General features: G+C 46.4%; 8 non-coding genes across 8 annotated transcripts; 6 read left to right on the forward strand and 2 right to left on the reverse strand.

Annotated features, from left to right (window-relative positions):
* Positions 1 to 4,803: 4,803 nt before the first annotated feature.
* On the forward strand, positions 4,804 to 4,894 carry trnar-ucu (transfer RNA arginine (anticodon UCU)). Its single transcript is given in 2 exon segments — positions 4,804 to 4,840; positions 4,859 to 4,894. It is a non-coding gene; the product is annotated as a tRNA-Arg (tRNA).
* A 1,188-nt stretch (positions 4,895 to 6,082) lies between these two features.
* On the reverse strand, positions 6,083 to 6,165 carry trnas-uga (transfer RNA serine (anticodon UGA)). Its single transcript has one exon. It is a non-coding gene; the product is annotated as a tRNA-Ser (tRNA).
* A 600-nt stretch (positions 6,166 to 6,765) lies between these two features.
* On the reverse strand, positions 6,766 to 6,837 carry trnaw-cca (transfer RNA tryptophan (anticodon CCA)). The gene has a single exon. It is a non-coding gene; the product is annotated as a tRNA-Trp (tRNA).
* Positions 6,838 to 7,182: 345 nt separating this feature from the next.
* Positions 7,183 to 7,264, forward strand: trnas-gcu (transfer RNA serine (anticodon GCU)). Its single transcript has one exon. It is a non-coding gene; the product is annotated as a tRNA-Ser (tRNA).
* A 992-nt stretch (positions 7,265 to 8,256) lies between these two features.
* trnar-ucu (transfer RNA arginine (anticodon UCU)) lies at positions 8,257 to 8,345 on the forward strand. The gene is given in 2 exon segments: positions 8,257 to 8,293; positions 8,310 to 8,345. It is a non-coding gene; the product is annotated as a tRNA-Arg (tRNA).
* Positions 8,346 to 11,067: 2,722 nt separating this feature from the next.
* On the forward strand, positions 11,068 to 11,139 carry trnam-cau (transfer RNA methionine (anticodon CAU)). Its single transcript has one exon. It is a non-coding gene; the product is annotated as a tRNA-Met (tRNA).
* A 740-nt stretch (positions 11,140 to 11,879) lies between these two features.
* On the forward strand, positions 11,880 to 11,961 carry trnas-gcu (transfer RNA serine (anticodon GCU)). The gene has a single exon. It is a non-coding gene; the product is annotated as a tRNA-Ser (tRNA).
* A 1,683-nt stretch (positions 11,962 to 13,644) lies between these two features.
* On the forward strand, positions 13,645 to 13,726 carry trnas-aga (transfer RNA serine (anticodon AGA)). The gene has a single exon. It is a non-coding gene; the product is annotated as a tRNA-Ser (tRNA).
* The last annotated feature ends 1,445 nt before the right edge of the window (positions 13,727 to 15,171 follow it).

The raw sequence follows: 15,171 nt of genomic DNA on the forward strand, positions 1-15,171 counted from the left end.
CCAGGAACTGGCAAATGGAATTTAATGTTGGCAAGTGTGAGGTGGTCCACTTTGGTAGGAATAATGGTAGGAAGGACTATTACTTACGTGGTGAAAAACTGCAGCAGGCGATGGTGCAGAGGGACCTCGGGGTCCTTGTGCATGAGTCGCAAAAACCCAGCTTGCAGGTGCAGCAGGTGGTCAGGAAGGCGAATGGGGTGCTGGCCTTCATCGCGAGGGGGATTGAATATAAAAGTAGGGAGGTCTTGCTGCGGCTGTATAGGGCATTGGTGAGGCCGTAACTGGAGTACTGAGTGCAGTTTTGGTCGCCGTACTTAGGCAAGGATATTTTGGCCTTGGAGGGAGTGCAGAGGAGGTTTACTAGGCTGATGCCGGAGTTGAGGGGGTTGAGCTATGAGGAGAGGCTGAATAAACTAGGCTTGTACTCATTAGAGTTTAGAAGAATGAGGGGAGATCTCATTGAGACATATAAGATGATGAATGGGATGGATAGGATAGAGGTGGAGAGACTCTTCCTGCTCAGAAAGGACAGTAGGACTAGGGGGCACAGCCTCAAGATAAAGGGGGGGGGGGGGCGGTTTAGAACGGAGTTGAGGAAGAACTTCTTCACTCAAAGGGTGGTGAATCTCTGGAATTCTCTGCCCGTTGAAGTGGTGGAGGCTGCCTCGCTAAATATTTTTAAGACGCGGGTTGATGGGTTTTTGATAAGCGAGGGGATTAAGGGTTATGGGGAGAGGGCGGGAAAGTGGAACTGAGCCACGACAGATCAGCCATGATCTTATTGAATGGCGGGGCAGGCTCAACGGGCTAGATGGCCTACTCCTGCTCCTATTTCTTATGTTCTTATGTAAGGTAAACCAGGTTAATTCCTGGGATGGCCAGTGTGTTGTATGAGGAAAGATGAAGTCAGTTAGGACTATGTTCACTGGAGTTTAGAAGATTGAGAGGGGGCTCATAGGAAGTTATAAAATTCTAACAGGACTGGAAAGGGTAGATTCAGGAAGAATGTTACTGATATCCTTTGTGTAAGGATAAGGGATGAATGTTTAGGACTGAGGTGAGGAGAAATTTCTTCACCAGAGAGGGGTGAATCTGTGGAAATCACGAATGCAGAAAGAAGTTGAGGCCAAAATGTGTGATGTCATTGATTAGGGGAGGCAGTGGTGTCATGGGCTCGTAACCCAGAGACTCTGGAAATGCTCTAGGAACCTGGGTTCAAAACCCAACAGGGCAGATGATGAAATGTGAATTCAATATGAATCTGCAATGAAAAATCTATTTGTTGCTTGTGATAAAACCCTATCTGGTTTACGAATGCCCTTTAGGGAAGGAAATCTGCTGGGCAGGAGTGTGTTTGAATTGTCAAGTCTAGAGGTAACAAAAGTGTGGGTGAGGGTTTCAGGTACGGGTGAGTTGAGGTATTACAAACAATGTGTGATGTTACACAGCTGGAAATCGGTGATCTTGGTGAAGGAACAGATATGTGGTCAGAAACTCATTTCCGAGTCTGATGAGGTGCCAAGAATGAGGGTTTGTTTCAACCTTGGACAGTAACCAGTGGGAGAGATGGAGTCAGTGACTGGGGACAGAATTTGTGGTGGGAACATTGGTCTTCTAAATATTTAATTGAGGGAATTCTCTGCTGAACCTGTGTTAGAAGTTGGAGAAGGAGCCTAATAATATAATAACAGGGGATTGGTTGTGAGAGGTGGGGTTGAGCTGGGTGTTACCAGCATACATGTGAAAACTAACACTGTGCTTTCAGATAATGTCACTGAGGGGTAAGGTGTAGATGAAAAATAGGAGGGAGTCAAAGATAGATCCCAGGGCGATTTGGGTGGTAACAGATCAGGAGCGGGAAGAGAAACCATTGCAGATGATATTCTGTACATGATCAGAAAGATAAGAATGGAACCAGGTGAGTGCAGTCTTACCCAGCTGAATGTCCACGCCTTTGACATGGTTGACTGCACCATCCTGCTCCAATACCTTCCCACTGTCAGGTCAGTGTGCACAGCAGATGAAGATGTTAATGTACCTGACATCCGGGGAAAACTGATGATGAATAAAGGGCTGGGCCTCAGTAAATGAGTGTAGAGAAGGCTGGAGTTCTCAATCATCTTCATCTCCAGCAGCAGCTCCTCCATCTCAATGTGTGTGGTGAGATCAGGCCATTCTGCTCAGTCAGGAACACCCAGACTGACTGTAAGAGAGAGAGAGGCTGTAATTAGAACCAAACAATAAGGGAGATCCACTTAGAGTAACCAAGGCCCACCCCCAAAAGACAGGAAGATCACAGCATCTAACCACAGCCTCTGCAAAGTGAGGTGCTGTAAAACCCAGTGTGACACTGAGCCCCACCCAAAGCACAGGAAGATCCCAGTTTCTGTGCTGATTTGGTCTGATTCCACCAGGTTTGCAGCAGGAAGACTGGGGAACTGCAGCAATACATGTTTACACAGGAAGCTGCCATTGGAAAGACTAAGCTGCGGATTTATAGAATCCACAGGGCAGAAGGCGATCATTCGGCCCATCGAGTCTGCACCAACCACAATCCCACCCAAGTCCTATCTCCATAATCCCATGCATTTACCCTGGCTGGTGCCCCTGGAAACGACAAGGGGCAATTTAGCCCGGCCAATCCACCCAACCCGCACATCTTTGGGCTGTGGGAGGATCCCGGAGGAAACCCACGGGGAGACCGTGCAAACTCCCCACAGTCAGTGACCCAAACCGGGAATCGAACCCGGCTCCCTGGCGCTGTGAGGCAGCGGTGAGAACCACTGTGCCACCGGGCCGCCCCATTTCCAGCCGGGCGGGACGGGATTCCCGCTCCCAAAACCCTTCCCCCATCCGGAGCCCCGCCGCGGGCTCAGGATCCGGGCCCGGGGACTGAAGCCACTGGCGGGACATTCGCTGCCGCTCCGCGCGGTGTCTGATTGGCCCAGGGGAAATCCCCGCCCACGGCCTGTGACCGGCAGCTGGGAAACCAATCGGGAATCGCCGCATCACCGTTATCCAGTGGCCGCTCCGCTCACGTTGAGTGACAGCTACTTCATCCAATCCGAGAGCTCCATAGTCTGAAGTGCGCGACCATTGAAAATGATGCTGCCAATTGTAACCAATCGCAGACCGCGTTGCTACACACGCCCTCTATGTGATTGACATCTTTTTTAGCCAATCGGAATGCACTGACCATTTGGAATGCGCCGCGACTGCGCGACTCACGCAGCGTCACTCCCAGCCCAGCGTCATTGCGTCATTCAATTTGATCCGGAGCTGGAACCAATGAGAAATCAAAGCGCTGGAGACGGGGGAATCCTTAAAGTGGAACCGCACAAATAATTATAATTGTACAATTATAATTCGTTGATGGCAGTTAAAGCGGACAAAGGACTGCCGAAAGTCACAGAGTGCAAAATGTGAAACCCGCGGGATAGGAATTAGGAATTAAATTAAGCGGACAGGCGACAGAAGTGAACAAGAGGAAAGTAAGCTGGAATCAGGGGAGTTCAGAGAGGGAATTCCAGAGCTGAGACCCAGAGAGCTGAAAGAACTATAATCACTGCTGGAGTGAACCAAATCAGAGATGCTCACGAAGGCAGAATCAGAGGAGCTCAGATATCTCAGAGAATTGTTAGGCTGGAGATGACGAAAGGCAGGAAGAGCTGAGGACATGGAGGGATTTGGAAACACGGATAAGAATATTAAAATTGAGGCATTGCTTAACCACGAGTCAGTGTTTGTTACTGAGCACAGGGTTGATGCATTAAGGGTATTTGGAGTAAACTCTGATTTAATGACGAGAAATCAATCAGCAGCTTCCTGGACCCAGCAGCACAATAAATCGGATCAGAAGTGGACTACATGGCCCCTCAAGCCTGCTGCTCCATTCAATGGGATCATGCTTTCGATTCCCAAACCACAGAATCTTTACAATGCAGCAACAGTCCATTCGGCCCATCAGCTTTGCACTGCATTATTGAAGCTGCGCGCTATCTAATCCCACTCTCCCTCCTCATCACCCCAGAGACCCGGGTTTGGTCCTGGCCTTTGCTGACTGTGCAGATTTTGCACATTCTGCCCCAGAGGTTCCTCTAGTTGCTCTGGTTTGTTTCAATGGTTCAAAGATGTGAAGGTCAGATGGATTGGCCATGTGAAATGTTCCTTCAGTTTCCAAAGATGTGTACAATAGGCACTGAATCGGTTCAATATCGATTCAATTCACTGAATCGGTGGCGACTAGAATAACAATGCAGATTATCAATTTGAATTATTCAAAATCATAGAATGGAGCATCCATTGTGAATGAAAGGAAACTTTAAACTGTGCAGCTGTGCTGTGCTTCAGGAGCTGGTTTTACACAAATCTCCATTCTTCAAAAATGTTGCCTCACCTGCTGAGCATTTCCAGTATTTTCTGTTTGTGTTTCAGGTTTGCAGCTTCCAGCTTTGTGTTGTGTTCTGTGCAAATGTTTTACAGGGAACAGGTTCTGATCAGCCCTGTGACAGATGGAGTAGAATGTGTCTCCCGGCTTATCAAGCCTTTGAGATTTGACTCCAAGCTACACAGGAGAATGAGGAAGAGAGGGAGGGAGGGTCATTCTGTGATGGACACATTTCCTGGATAAAGGTGTGTATTTCCACAGCTCACTCAACAGAAATAAGATGTTCCAACACGAGTTACAATCAATGAAGTTCTTCTTAACAGTTTTTGACGTTTAAACTATGAGTTTGTTGAACTTACCAATAGTTTCTCCATTGTCAAAAATCCATATATGGACAAGTGAACTAGTCTGCGCATGGCTCTGTGGCACAATGGAAAGCGCGTTGGACTTCTAAATAATGGCAAATTCGCCATTCAAAGGTTGTGGGTTTGAGTCCCACCAGAGTCGGATTTTTGACCAGATTCGTAGCAAACAGTTTGCTGCTTCATTGATGTGATTCACCTTCGGCACCGACATTTCCTGCTCTGCCATCTCTCCATGCTGTTTCTGTTAACCCGGCTCCCAGGGAAACCACTGACTCGAGAATAAATCACAAACCCCGGGGGCTTTCTTAAAGTTTGATACAACACTCACTGTTTGGGTTAGAAATAGTAACATCTTTCTCAATTCGATATTTCACTTCTTTTGGAAGATAAAAAAGGTTAAAGAACATGCAACAGCAATTTATAAATCAATAAATAAATATCAGTGCCCTGCAATGTAGGGGTGTTATTCTGATGTGTCTGCTGCGCTTGTCCTTCCAGGCTGTCGTAGTCATGGGTTTGGAAGGTGCTGGAAAAGGAGCCTTGCTGAGTTGCTGCATCGTGTAGATGGTGCACACTGCTGTCATTGTGTGTCGGGAGGGGAGGGAGTGAATTTTTATGTGTGGGACGCGAATGAAGTGGGATGCTTTGTCCTGGATGGTGCTAACTTTCTATCGCTCTGTGTGTGTCCTGATCATCTCTTACTGCTTTTCTGTGTGTTTTTCTCTGCCTGTTACATTCGGGTTGATGTTAAGTGTTACTGTCCAGCCAGGGTGCGCTTCCCAACACGTGGGTTTGGTTTGAAATAAAAATACAATGAATAGTTTCTTCTCTCCCGCGCAGCAGGGATAGGCAGGAAGTGGTAACGTTCGGGGCAGAGTGGCGCAGCAGAAGCTGGACCCACAACCCAGAGGTCGATGGATCAAAACCATCATCTGCTCTCATGCTCTCATAGATAATCCTATAGTACAGAAAGAGGCCATTCGGTCCATCGAGTCTGCACCGACCACAATCCCACCCAGGCCCTACCCCCATATCCCTACATATTTCACCCACTAATCCCTCTAACCTACTCATCTCAGGACAATTTTTAGCACAGCCAATCAACCGAACCCGCACATCTTTGGACTGTGGGAGGAAACTCACGCAGACATGAGGAGAATGTGCAAACTCCACACAGACAGTGACCCAAGCCGGGAATCGAACCCAGGTCCCTGGAGCTGTGAAGCAGCAGTAATAACCACTGCGCTACCCGAAAATTAACAGTTACAATTTTTGTTTAGTGGTTCCCCCAGTAAACAAATTGCAACTTCTAAACACTGCACATCAGACTCGCTGCGAGCAGGGCTCGAACCTGCGCGGAGGAAACCCCATTGGATTTCAAGTCCAACGCCTTAACCACTCGGCCATCGCAGCTGCTTGGGGTGGTCTCACTAACATCAAATAGTAACATTCGGCTGCTGCCCAAAGGCAACTCTGAGTTTTCTCGACAGTAAATTTGTTTCATCATCTTGATTTTCATTAACGGGGAACACAGCACATTTATCCCAGGTTCACAGTAAGTAATCTCACTAAAACAGGTTAAAGCCCAGCAGGTTTATTTGGCAGCATGAACTTTCGGAGAGTTCCCCTTTTATCAAATAAGTGTTTAGCTCAGTTGGCTGGGCTGTTTATTCAGCCAGAAGCTCGGGATTAATTCCTGTATCGTCTGAGACTGTTTTTATCCTTGCTCCTCTCCTGAGGTGTGAATTATCCTTTTAAATCACCACCAGTCAGCTCTCTCTCCTTTAATGACCCACAGAAACATCTGAGAGTGTGGGCTTTGCTTTAACTTTGCAAGAAATGAAAACCTCACAATTCTGACACATTGTTTCAGATATAAAACTGTGCAATAATAATCTGAGCATGCGAACCGGAAGCATCCCTAAAATATCATTTCTACCATCGTTTTGAAATCTGTCATTTCGGGGACAATTAACTTTACCCAGATACAAAATCCGACCCAGAAAAGTTTTATGAGCCTGACGTGATTTGAACACGCAACCTTCTGATCTGGAGTCAGACGCGCTACCGTTGCGCCACAAGCTCACACTGCTTCCTGCTTTTTACATCCGGGTTACGTTCGGCCAATTCAAAACCAGACAGGGCCCAGGGAATGGAACTGTCTCCCCCATGACTTTCTGTGGTTAGACATGGAATGGAAGAGTAACAGCGAACCGAGATTAAGGAGTAAACAGCAACACAACATTATCCTGCGGGAGAAACATGTTGTTTGTTACGGGTGTTAAAGCACAAGAGCTGGTTTGGTGAGAAGTCAAAAGAGGAAACGCTGGAAAATCTCAGCGGGTCTGGCAGCATCCGCAAGGAGAGAAAAGAGCTGACATTTCGAGTCCAGATGACCCTTTGTCAAAGTTTGGTGACAAATTATTCCATGACGAGGTGGCCGAGTGGTTAAGGCGAAGGACTGCTAATCCATTGTGCTCTGCACGCGTGGGTTCGAATCCCATCCTCGTCGGTGATGTATTTACTCTGACCCCCCAACTGATGGCTTGTTTAAGTGTTTTAAGGTTCGCAGAACCGAGATGAAGTTTGGACACACAGGCTTGAGGGGTGAATGTTCCAGAACAATTCCACATTCCCAGAATTCTCATCCTCGGAGAAACTCGAATCAAGTCAGGTTACCAGCTTTGGACAGGAGTTCACCACCCGGCAAAAATGTGGTGTCGGAATCTCCAAAGCAGACGCCAGGGGCAAGATTTTATCTTTCCAGAATCGGCAGGTCAGCCATGAAAATTAGTGCTGTATTAGCGGGATTGGCCATGCTAAATAGCCCCTTAGTGTCAGGGGGATTAGCATGGTAAACATGTGGGGTCACGGGGGTACAGCCTGGATGGGATTGTTGTCGGTGCAGGCTTGATGGGCCGAATGCCGTCCTTTTACACTGAGGGCCCTCTCTGAAGTTCCAGGCGGCAGTTTTATTTCTCTGAGAAGATTGACACACCAGTTCCTAATTTCTTCACATTTTATTCCAAAAGCGGACTCAGATGAGATTCGGACCCACAACCTTTGACCATCTCACAAGACAATGACTTGCTGTCTAACATGCCAGTACCAACTGCCACAAAAGGTCCACAGCAGACACCATTTCCCTGGCCTTGCACTGAATCCTGGAACACCTAGATAACAAGGACACCTAAGTCAGACTCCTATTTATTGACTACAGCTCAGCCTTCAACACTATTATTACAACAAAACTCCTCTCCAAACTCTGTGGCCTGGGCCTCGGCACCTCCCTCTGTGACTGGATCCTGAACATCTGAATTCACAGACTTACCTTGAATGGATTATCTCGCATTAAGTTGATCTTTCTCTACGCCTTAGTTATGTCTGTTACACCATATTCTTAACAGTTCTTGATGTTTAAACTATGAGATTGTTCAACTTACGAATAGTTTCTACATTGTCAAAAATCCATATATGGACAAGGAAAGTAAACTCCCAGCACGTGGCTCTGTGGCGCAACGGAAAGCGCGTTAGACTTCTAAATAATTAAAGTAGCCATTCAAAGATTGTGGGTTCGAGTCCCACCAGAGTCGGATTTTGGATCAGATTCGTAGTAAACAGTTTGCTGCCTCATTGATGTGATTCACCTTCGGCACTGACATTTCCTGCTCTGCCATCTCTCCATGCTGTTTCTGTTAACCCGGCTCCCAGGGAAACCACTGACTCGAGAATAAATCACAAACCCCGGTTTAATACAACATTGACTGTTTGCGTTAGAAATAGTAACATCATTTTCAATTCGAGATTTCACTCCTTTTGGAAGGTTAAAAAAAGGTTAAAGAACACACACACAACAACAGCAATTTATAAATCAATAAATAAATATCAGTGCCCTGCAATGTAGGGGTGTTATTCTGATGTGTCTGCTGCGCTTGTCCTTCCAGGCTGTTGTAGTCATGGGTTTGGAAGGTGCTGGAAAAGTAGCCTTGCTGAGTTGCTGCATCGTGTAGATGGTGCACCCTGCTGTCATTGTGTGGAGGAAGTGATTTTTTATGTGTGGGAAGCGAATGAAGTGGGATGCTTTGTCCTGGATGGTGCTAACCTTCTGCAGTTCTGTTCAATCTATATTGATCCAGGCAAATTAACTCAGGAAACCAAGTGATCTGGTTTACTCCCACAGTCCAAAGATGAGCAAATTGGGTGGATTGGCCATGCTGGATTGCCCCTTGGTTCCCCAAGGTGTTTGTATACGGAGATTACCGGGGTGGATGTGTGGCGCCGCGGGGATAGGTCCAGTGTGCGATTCTCTGTTGGACAGTCGGTACAAACTCGATGGGCAGAATGGTTTCCTTCAGCACTGTTGGGATTGTGTAACTCTAAGGCCATTCGACTGTGTTAGAAATTCCCTGAGGAAAACAAATGGAAAGCTGTATTTATGAATTTACAGCATTAGATTTATTGCAGATTTTTTTTCCTGCAAATGGTGAAAATACCCGGATCGTGAAAATAGTAGAGATATTTGTGGGGAGTCTCGAAATATATTTTATCTCTGTAGACCATCCACTGTAAAGGGAAAGCCAATACTGATTAGCAAGGATGGGACATTGTGACTTGTACAATTGCACTGATCAGTTGAAAGGCCTCAGAGTTCTCACTGGGATTTGAAACTGGGATCTCCTAGTTTACTGGGTTTGTGCATTGCTCTGTTTGCTCAAGTCAACACAGACCCAATTCCCGCTCTACCTGTTCCTTACCCGAAGGTGCTAAGATTGAGAGATCTGAGCAATGTGAACTCTGCAATTGAAGGGTTACATCCTGGCGATAGGGATATTTCTCCACAGCTGCTTTCGGAACTGCTGAATATTTCCAGCATTTCCTCTTTCTGATTTTGTGCTTTCATTGCAGGAGTTCATTTACCGACAACCCAAAACTTGTCTCTTGGACGCAGCACCAGACAGAGCTTTTCTGTGACATTCACACAGACAAGTTCACTTTTCACTTCCCGGCTTTAAAACCGTCTGTTTTCACACTGAGCACCCTGCGGCATCGCCTTCAAACCTCACCCCACCCTCCACCCCCACACCAGAGTCTCAGTGGTACAAGTGTATCTGAGGAATTCACAAAGACAAGGGATCACAGTGTTTATGAGGGGACATAAAGGTCTAATTCATAATCAGTCAAACAGATTGATCATGTGAGAGTCTCTCTCTCTCTCTCTCTCTCTCACACACACACACACACACACCACCACCACCACCACCATGGCAGATGGCGAAATTTGACATCAATAAAGACATTTGGAATTAAAAGTCCAATTCCCTCGCCCGTTAACTGAAATCCACTATTTCTTCCAAACAGCTTTCTCAGAATTACTTTCCTTGTAACTTTGTCCATTTAATTCGCACTTATCTCATTTTTTTCGGTCAGAACTGTTCCACAATGTATGTTTGATCTGGATAAATTGTTAATGTTCCAAACGAGGACAAAATGCTTTGCATCAATCGGCTAATTGAAATTCTGTGGCAGGAATTCTAATCTCCTCAGGAAGAGGTTTAATGCTGAGCTGAATGAACTGTTTTTGTTTACAGGGATGAAAGGTGATGTCACTGGGCTGGTAATCCAGAGGCCCGCGCTAATCTTTGGGAACACGGAGTAAATCCCACCACGGCAGCTGGTGAAATTCAAATTCACTGATTTAACACAAAGGCACATGGATAGAAAACAGAAACAGGAGGAGGCCATTCGGCCCAAACAATGCTGGAATTGAAAGCAAGCCTCAGAAATGGCGGCCTTGAAATTTCCGTCGATTTTTTCCCACAGAAAACATCTTCACAGAACAACAGAGAACATTTCACACAAAAGAAGTCAAAACTTCTGCTCGAGACGGATGATATTTACAAACCGGCAGCACATTTACACAACAGGGAAGAATTTGTCAGAACCACAGTGAAGATCTGTCAACGGGAGAGTCACAGTTCCAAACAGAGAGAACAGTTACACAGCAGGGAGCACGGTTACACAACACAACATACATTTCAAAACAGGGCCTATCTTTGTGGAACAGAAAATCCTATTTCATACTTAATCAGTTTCTCCATCTCAGTGTCTTGCTGGTTTGCTCGAATATTTTCTGTCTGTCATTGTGAGTGTCTCCTAATAGTTTTTTACTGCTTTTCTGTGTGTTTTTTCTCTGTCTGTTACATTCGGGGTGATGTTAAGTGTTATTATCCAGCCAGGGTGAGCTTCCCAGAGAGACAGTGAATAGATTCCTGGCTCGCGGGCAGCAGTAATAAGCAGGGAGGGATTGACTTTGGGAGCAGAGTGGCGCAGCGGAAGCGTGCTGGGCCCATAACCCAGAGATCGATGGATCGAAACCATCCTCTGCTATCACCTACTCACTCCATCAAATAGAAACAGTGATGGTCTTAGTTTTCATTTATGAGTAGCCCAGAGCGTTTGTCTCCATTGGCTGGACAGTTTATTCAGCCAACAGCGCGGGATCAATTCCCGGTTCAGTTGAGATTGATCATGAAGGCTCCGCCTTCTCAGTTTTGCTCCTCCCCTGAGGTGTGAATCCTCTGGTTAAATCACAGCCAGTCAGCTCTCCCCATTGATGCCTCCCAGAAACAACTGGGACTGTGAACCTTGCTCGAATTTTTCCGACACTGGACAAATCATATCCCTCACACATTTTTCAAATAGAGAAGTTTATTAAAAATAACTAAGCATGCGAATTGGATCATCCTTAAAATTTCATTTCTATCCCAGATTTGGAATTTGTCATTTCAGGAACAATCGCAAACAACCAAAATCCAAAGAGCGTCACAGAAAAGCTCCGTGATTGGGACACACAGCCCTCTACTGGGAGGTCAGACTCTCTCCTGTTGCTCCACAAACTCACAGCACTTGCTCTGTTTTACATCAGGGTCATGTTCGGTGAATTCAAAACCAAACCGGGAGCAGAGAGGTGAACTGTCTCTCTCTTTACTTTCTCTGGATTTACATCAAATGGAAAAGTAACAACGAATCAAGAGAAAGCAGAAAGGCAGCGTTATCCTGCGGGAGAAATGTGTTCTTTGTTACGGATGTTAAGACACAAGAGGTGGTTTGGGGAGCAGCTGCTGCATGACGAGGTGGCCGAGTGGTTAAGGCGATGGACTGCTAATCCATTGTGCTCTGCACGCGTGGGTTCGAATCCCACCCTCGTCGTTGGCGAATTAGTTCTGTCTCCTTATTGCCGGTGAACTGATGATTCGCTCAGTGTTTTGAGTTTCACGGAACCAAGATGAAGTTTGGACACACAGGCTTGAGGGGTGAATGTTCCAGAACAATTCCACATTCCCATATTTCTAATCCCATGAGAAACTGGAGCTGACGATCGATTCAAGTCAGGACCCCAGTTTTGGACAGGAGTTTGCCACCAGGTAAACATGTGGTTTCAGAAGATCCAAAGCGGACTCCAGCTTCATTTGCGGCCCGAATGGCAGATTTTGTCTTTCCAGAATCGGCAGCTCAGCCATGAAAATTAGCGCCGTATTAGCGGGATTGGCCATGCTAAATAGTCCCTCAGTGTCAGGGGGATTAGCACGGTAAATATGTGGGGTTATGAGGATACAGGCTGGGGGGGATTGTTGTCGGTGCAGGACCGACGGAAGTTCCGTAATTAAAACTAATGCAAATAATGATTACTTACTCAGAGCGGGCGATGGTGGTATTGTGGTGAGTTTACCTGCCTTCTAAACTGTTGACTCGGGTTCGATTCCCGGCTATTGCATTGATAATTTATTTAGAACCTGATCGCGGCCTCTTGGACTTTAAACGGAGTGAACAAAAAACAGAGGCAGGCGCGCTGGAGTTGTTTCAGAGTAACTGAGACAGGCACATGAGTGGGCTGGAGATGGGAGGATATAGGAAATTGTTTTAAATAAGGTTCATTAGCATTGGGACGTCCCTGGTAATGGAAAAGGATATGGGATGATAATAATGTTTTTTCTCTTTTCATTCACAGGTTTAAGTCGGTCCGCCTTGTGTCCAACGATGGGCATACACGCGATGGGTCGTACTGGGGCTGCTCTTGGTTGTTCGAGATTGGCCTAGTGCTTCATGTCGTTAGTGTGTGCCTAAACTGGACCAGATACTGGGCAAGATGACAGCTCAGTGACTATCGCTGTTTGCTGTGCAGACACATGGATTTGGGCCGGTGTCTGTGGGAGTTTGCACATTCTCCCCGTCCTTGAGTGGGTTTTCTCCGGGTGCTCCGGTTTCCTCCCACACCCCAAAGATGTGCTGTTAGGCTGATTGGCAGGAATAAATTGTCCCTAAGTTAGTTTCCCTCAATGTGGATGGCCATAAAAACAATAGATAGGGGTCATGGGTGGAGGGGGGAACTGGTAGTATTAAAATGGCGGCGCGGGCTCGGTGGGCCGAAGGGCCTGTTTCCCGGGCTGTTTTTGTTCTTTGTTCTTAAAATAAGGGCTGCTTAAGCGTTGTGAGCGATGGTGGTATAGTGGTGAGTGTAGCTACCTTCCAAGCAGTTGATCGGGGTTCGATTCCCAGCCATCGCATTGATAATTTATTTACAACTTTATCCACTTCCTCCTGTGTTTTCAACCGAGTGGACAAAACCAGGGCGAGCGCAACAGTTTACGATAATGAAATACAATAGAGATTTGTCTTTTTCTTTTTATTCGGAACTAATTTGTTTGTAATGAAAAATTACCGAGATACAAAAACAAGTCTCTGACCCAGTAAGTGAGTTCTCCGTCAGAGACAAAGATACAAAAGTAGAGGAACAAATTTCAGCTCACACACTGAGCTTTGTACAATAACGGTGCCTGATGAAGGTAGTATGAACGCTACTGAGGTGATTATATTAGCCCAATAACCCGTGGCGCTGCGATGGCCGAGTGGTTAAGGCGTTGGATTAGAAATCCAATAGAGTTTCCCCGCGCAGGTTCGAGTCCTGCTCGCAGCGATTATCTTGGAAAGTGTTTGCTTCCGGCAGCCCCAGAGCCGGAACCCCTTCTGGTGTTTTGGTGCCAAGTATGTGGATCACCATCATGCTTTCAGCTACATGGCTCCGGGCCGAGTGCAGGAAGGTGAGCTTGAAGAGGACACCTGGGTGCCCTCGGGCTGGCATGGACAAGATAAGCCGAATGATTCAGTGCTGTTCCCTTTCTCTGGTTCCATGAGGGAAATCAGAATGTGAGCAGATTGAAAAACAACAGCATCAGGAGCACAAGGACAAAACAAGGTCTCATTTCAGAGGAAGATTCTTATGGAATGACACACAGAACATAAGAAATAAATTTCATCAGAATACACTGAATGATCATTTCAAAATGCTGCTTGGATGATATGACATCGTGTTCATTCAAACACATTGCTGCAAACTGGTCATTATTGGGCGTTAGGAACTCCTGGTTATAGCAGATTGGGAATGGAAGGAGCAGCTTCACATCTGCACATTGACAGGTCAAACTGTGTCTCAGACTGACAGCTCCCAGGACAGGTTTTCCTCTCCTCTCGCTCTGTGCTGTGGATTCTCGGGGATTAGTTGGAGTTTCCCAGCTCAGTAACTGTGAAAGCCTCTGAGGCCGGCGATGCTCACAGTGTCTGTTCCCCAGATTCAGGGGGCTGCAGCCAATCAGAGCTGTGCCTGGGTTAACCCAGAACTGGTTGAAATGGTGATATTGTTCACAAGCTGAATTCTATTTGATCAGATGTAGATACAGATTGTGTGCACTCAGTCACTAAACAACAAGATCCCACCTTCATATAGAGTTGATGAGAGGGGATGGAGGGATAGAGTGAGTTAGAGCAGTGAGACACAGATCTGTTCTGTTAATATGTCCCTTTCTGTTGCAAACTTGTTCCCTGTTGTGTAAAAGAGATTCTCCGTGAGGATTTTTTTTTGTCTGTAAATTGTTGCATGTTGTGTTAAGATGTTCCCTCTTCTTGTGTAAGGCTCTGGTTGCAGAAAAAGCCATTTAGTACAGATCGAGGTTTTATATATAGAACATAGAACACTGCAGCACAAACAGGCCCTTCGGCCCACAAGTTGCGCAAATCACACCTACATCTACCAAGCCATGGAACTATCTGTAACTTTCAATCCCATTCGATCCCGTATACTCATCCAGAAGTATTTTAAAGGACCCCAGTGAGTTCGCCTCTGCCACCGCCGCCGGCAGCCGATTCCACTCACTCTCCACCCTCTGAGTGAAAAACTTTCCCCTAGCATCTCCTCTGTACTTGCTTCCCAGCACCTTAAGCCTGTGTTCGCTCGTAGCGACCATTTCAGCCCTGGGAAATAGCCCCCGAGAATCCACCCTATCTATTCCTCTCAGCATTTTATAAACCTCTATCAGGTCGCCTCTCAACCTTCGTCTCTCCAGGGAGAAGAGACCTAGCTCCCTC

The sequence above is a fragment of the Carcharhinus amblyrhynchos genome, unplaced genomic scaffold (assembly GCF_965287045.1).
Source record: "Carcharhinus amblyrhynchos unplaced genomic scaffold, sCarAmb.v2.hapA scaffold_42, whole genome shotgun sequence".
NCBI classification, from domain to species: Eukaryota; Metazoa; Chordata; class Chondrichthyes; order Carcharhiniformes; family Carcharhinidae; genus Carcharhinus; species Carcharhinus amblyrhynchos.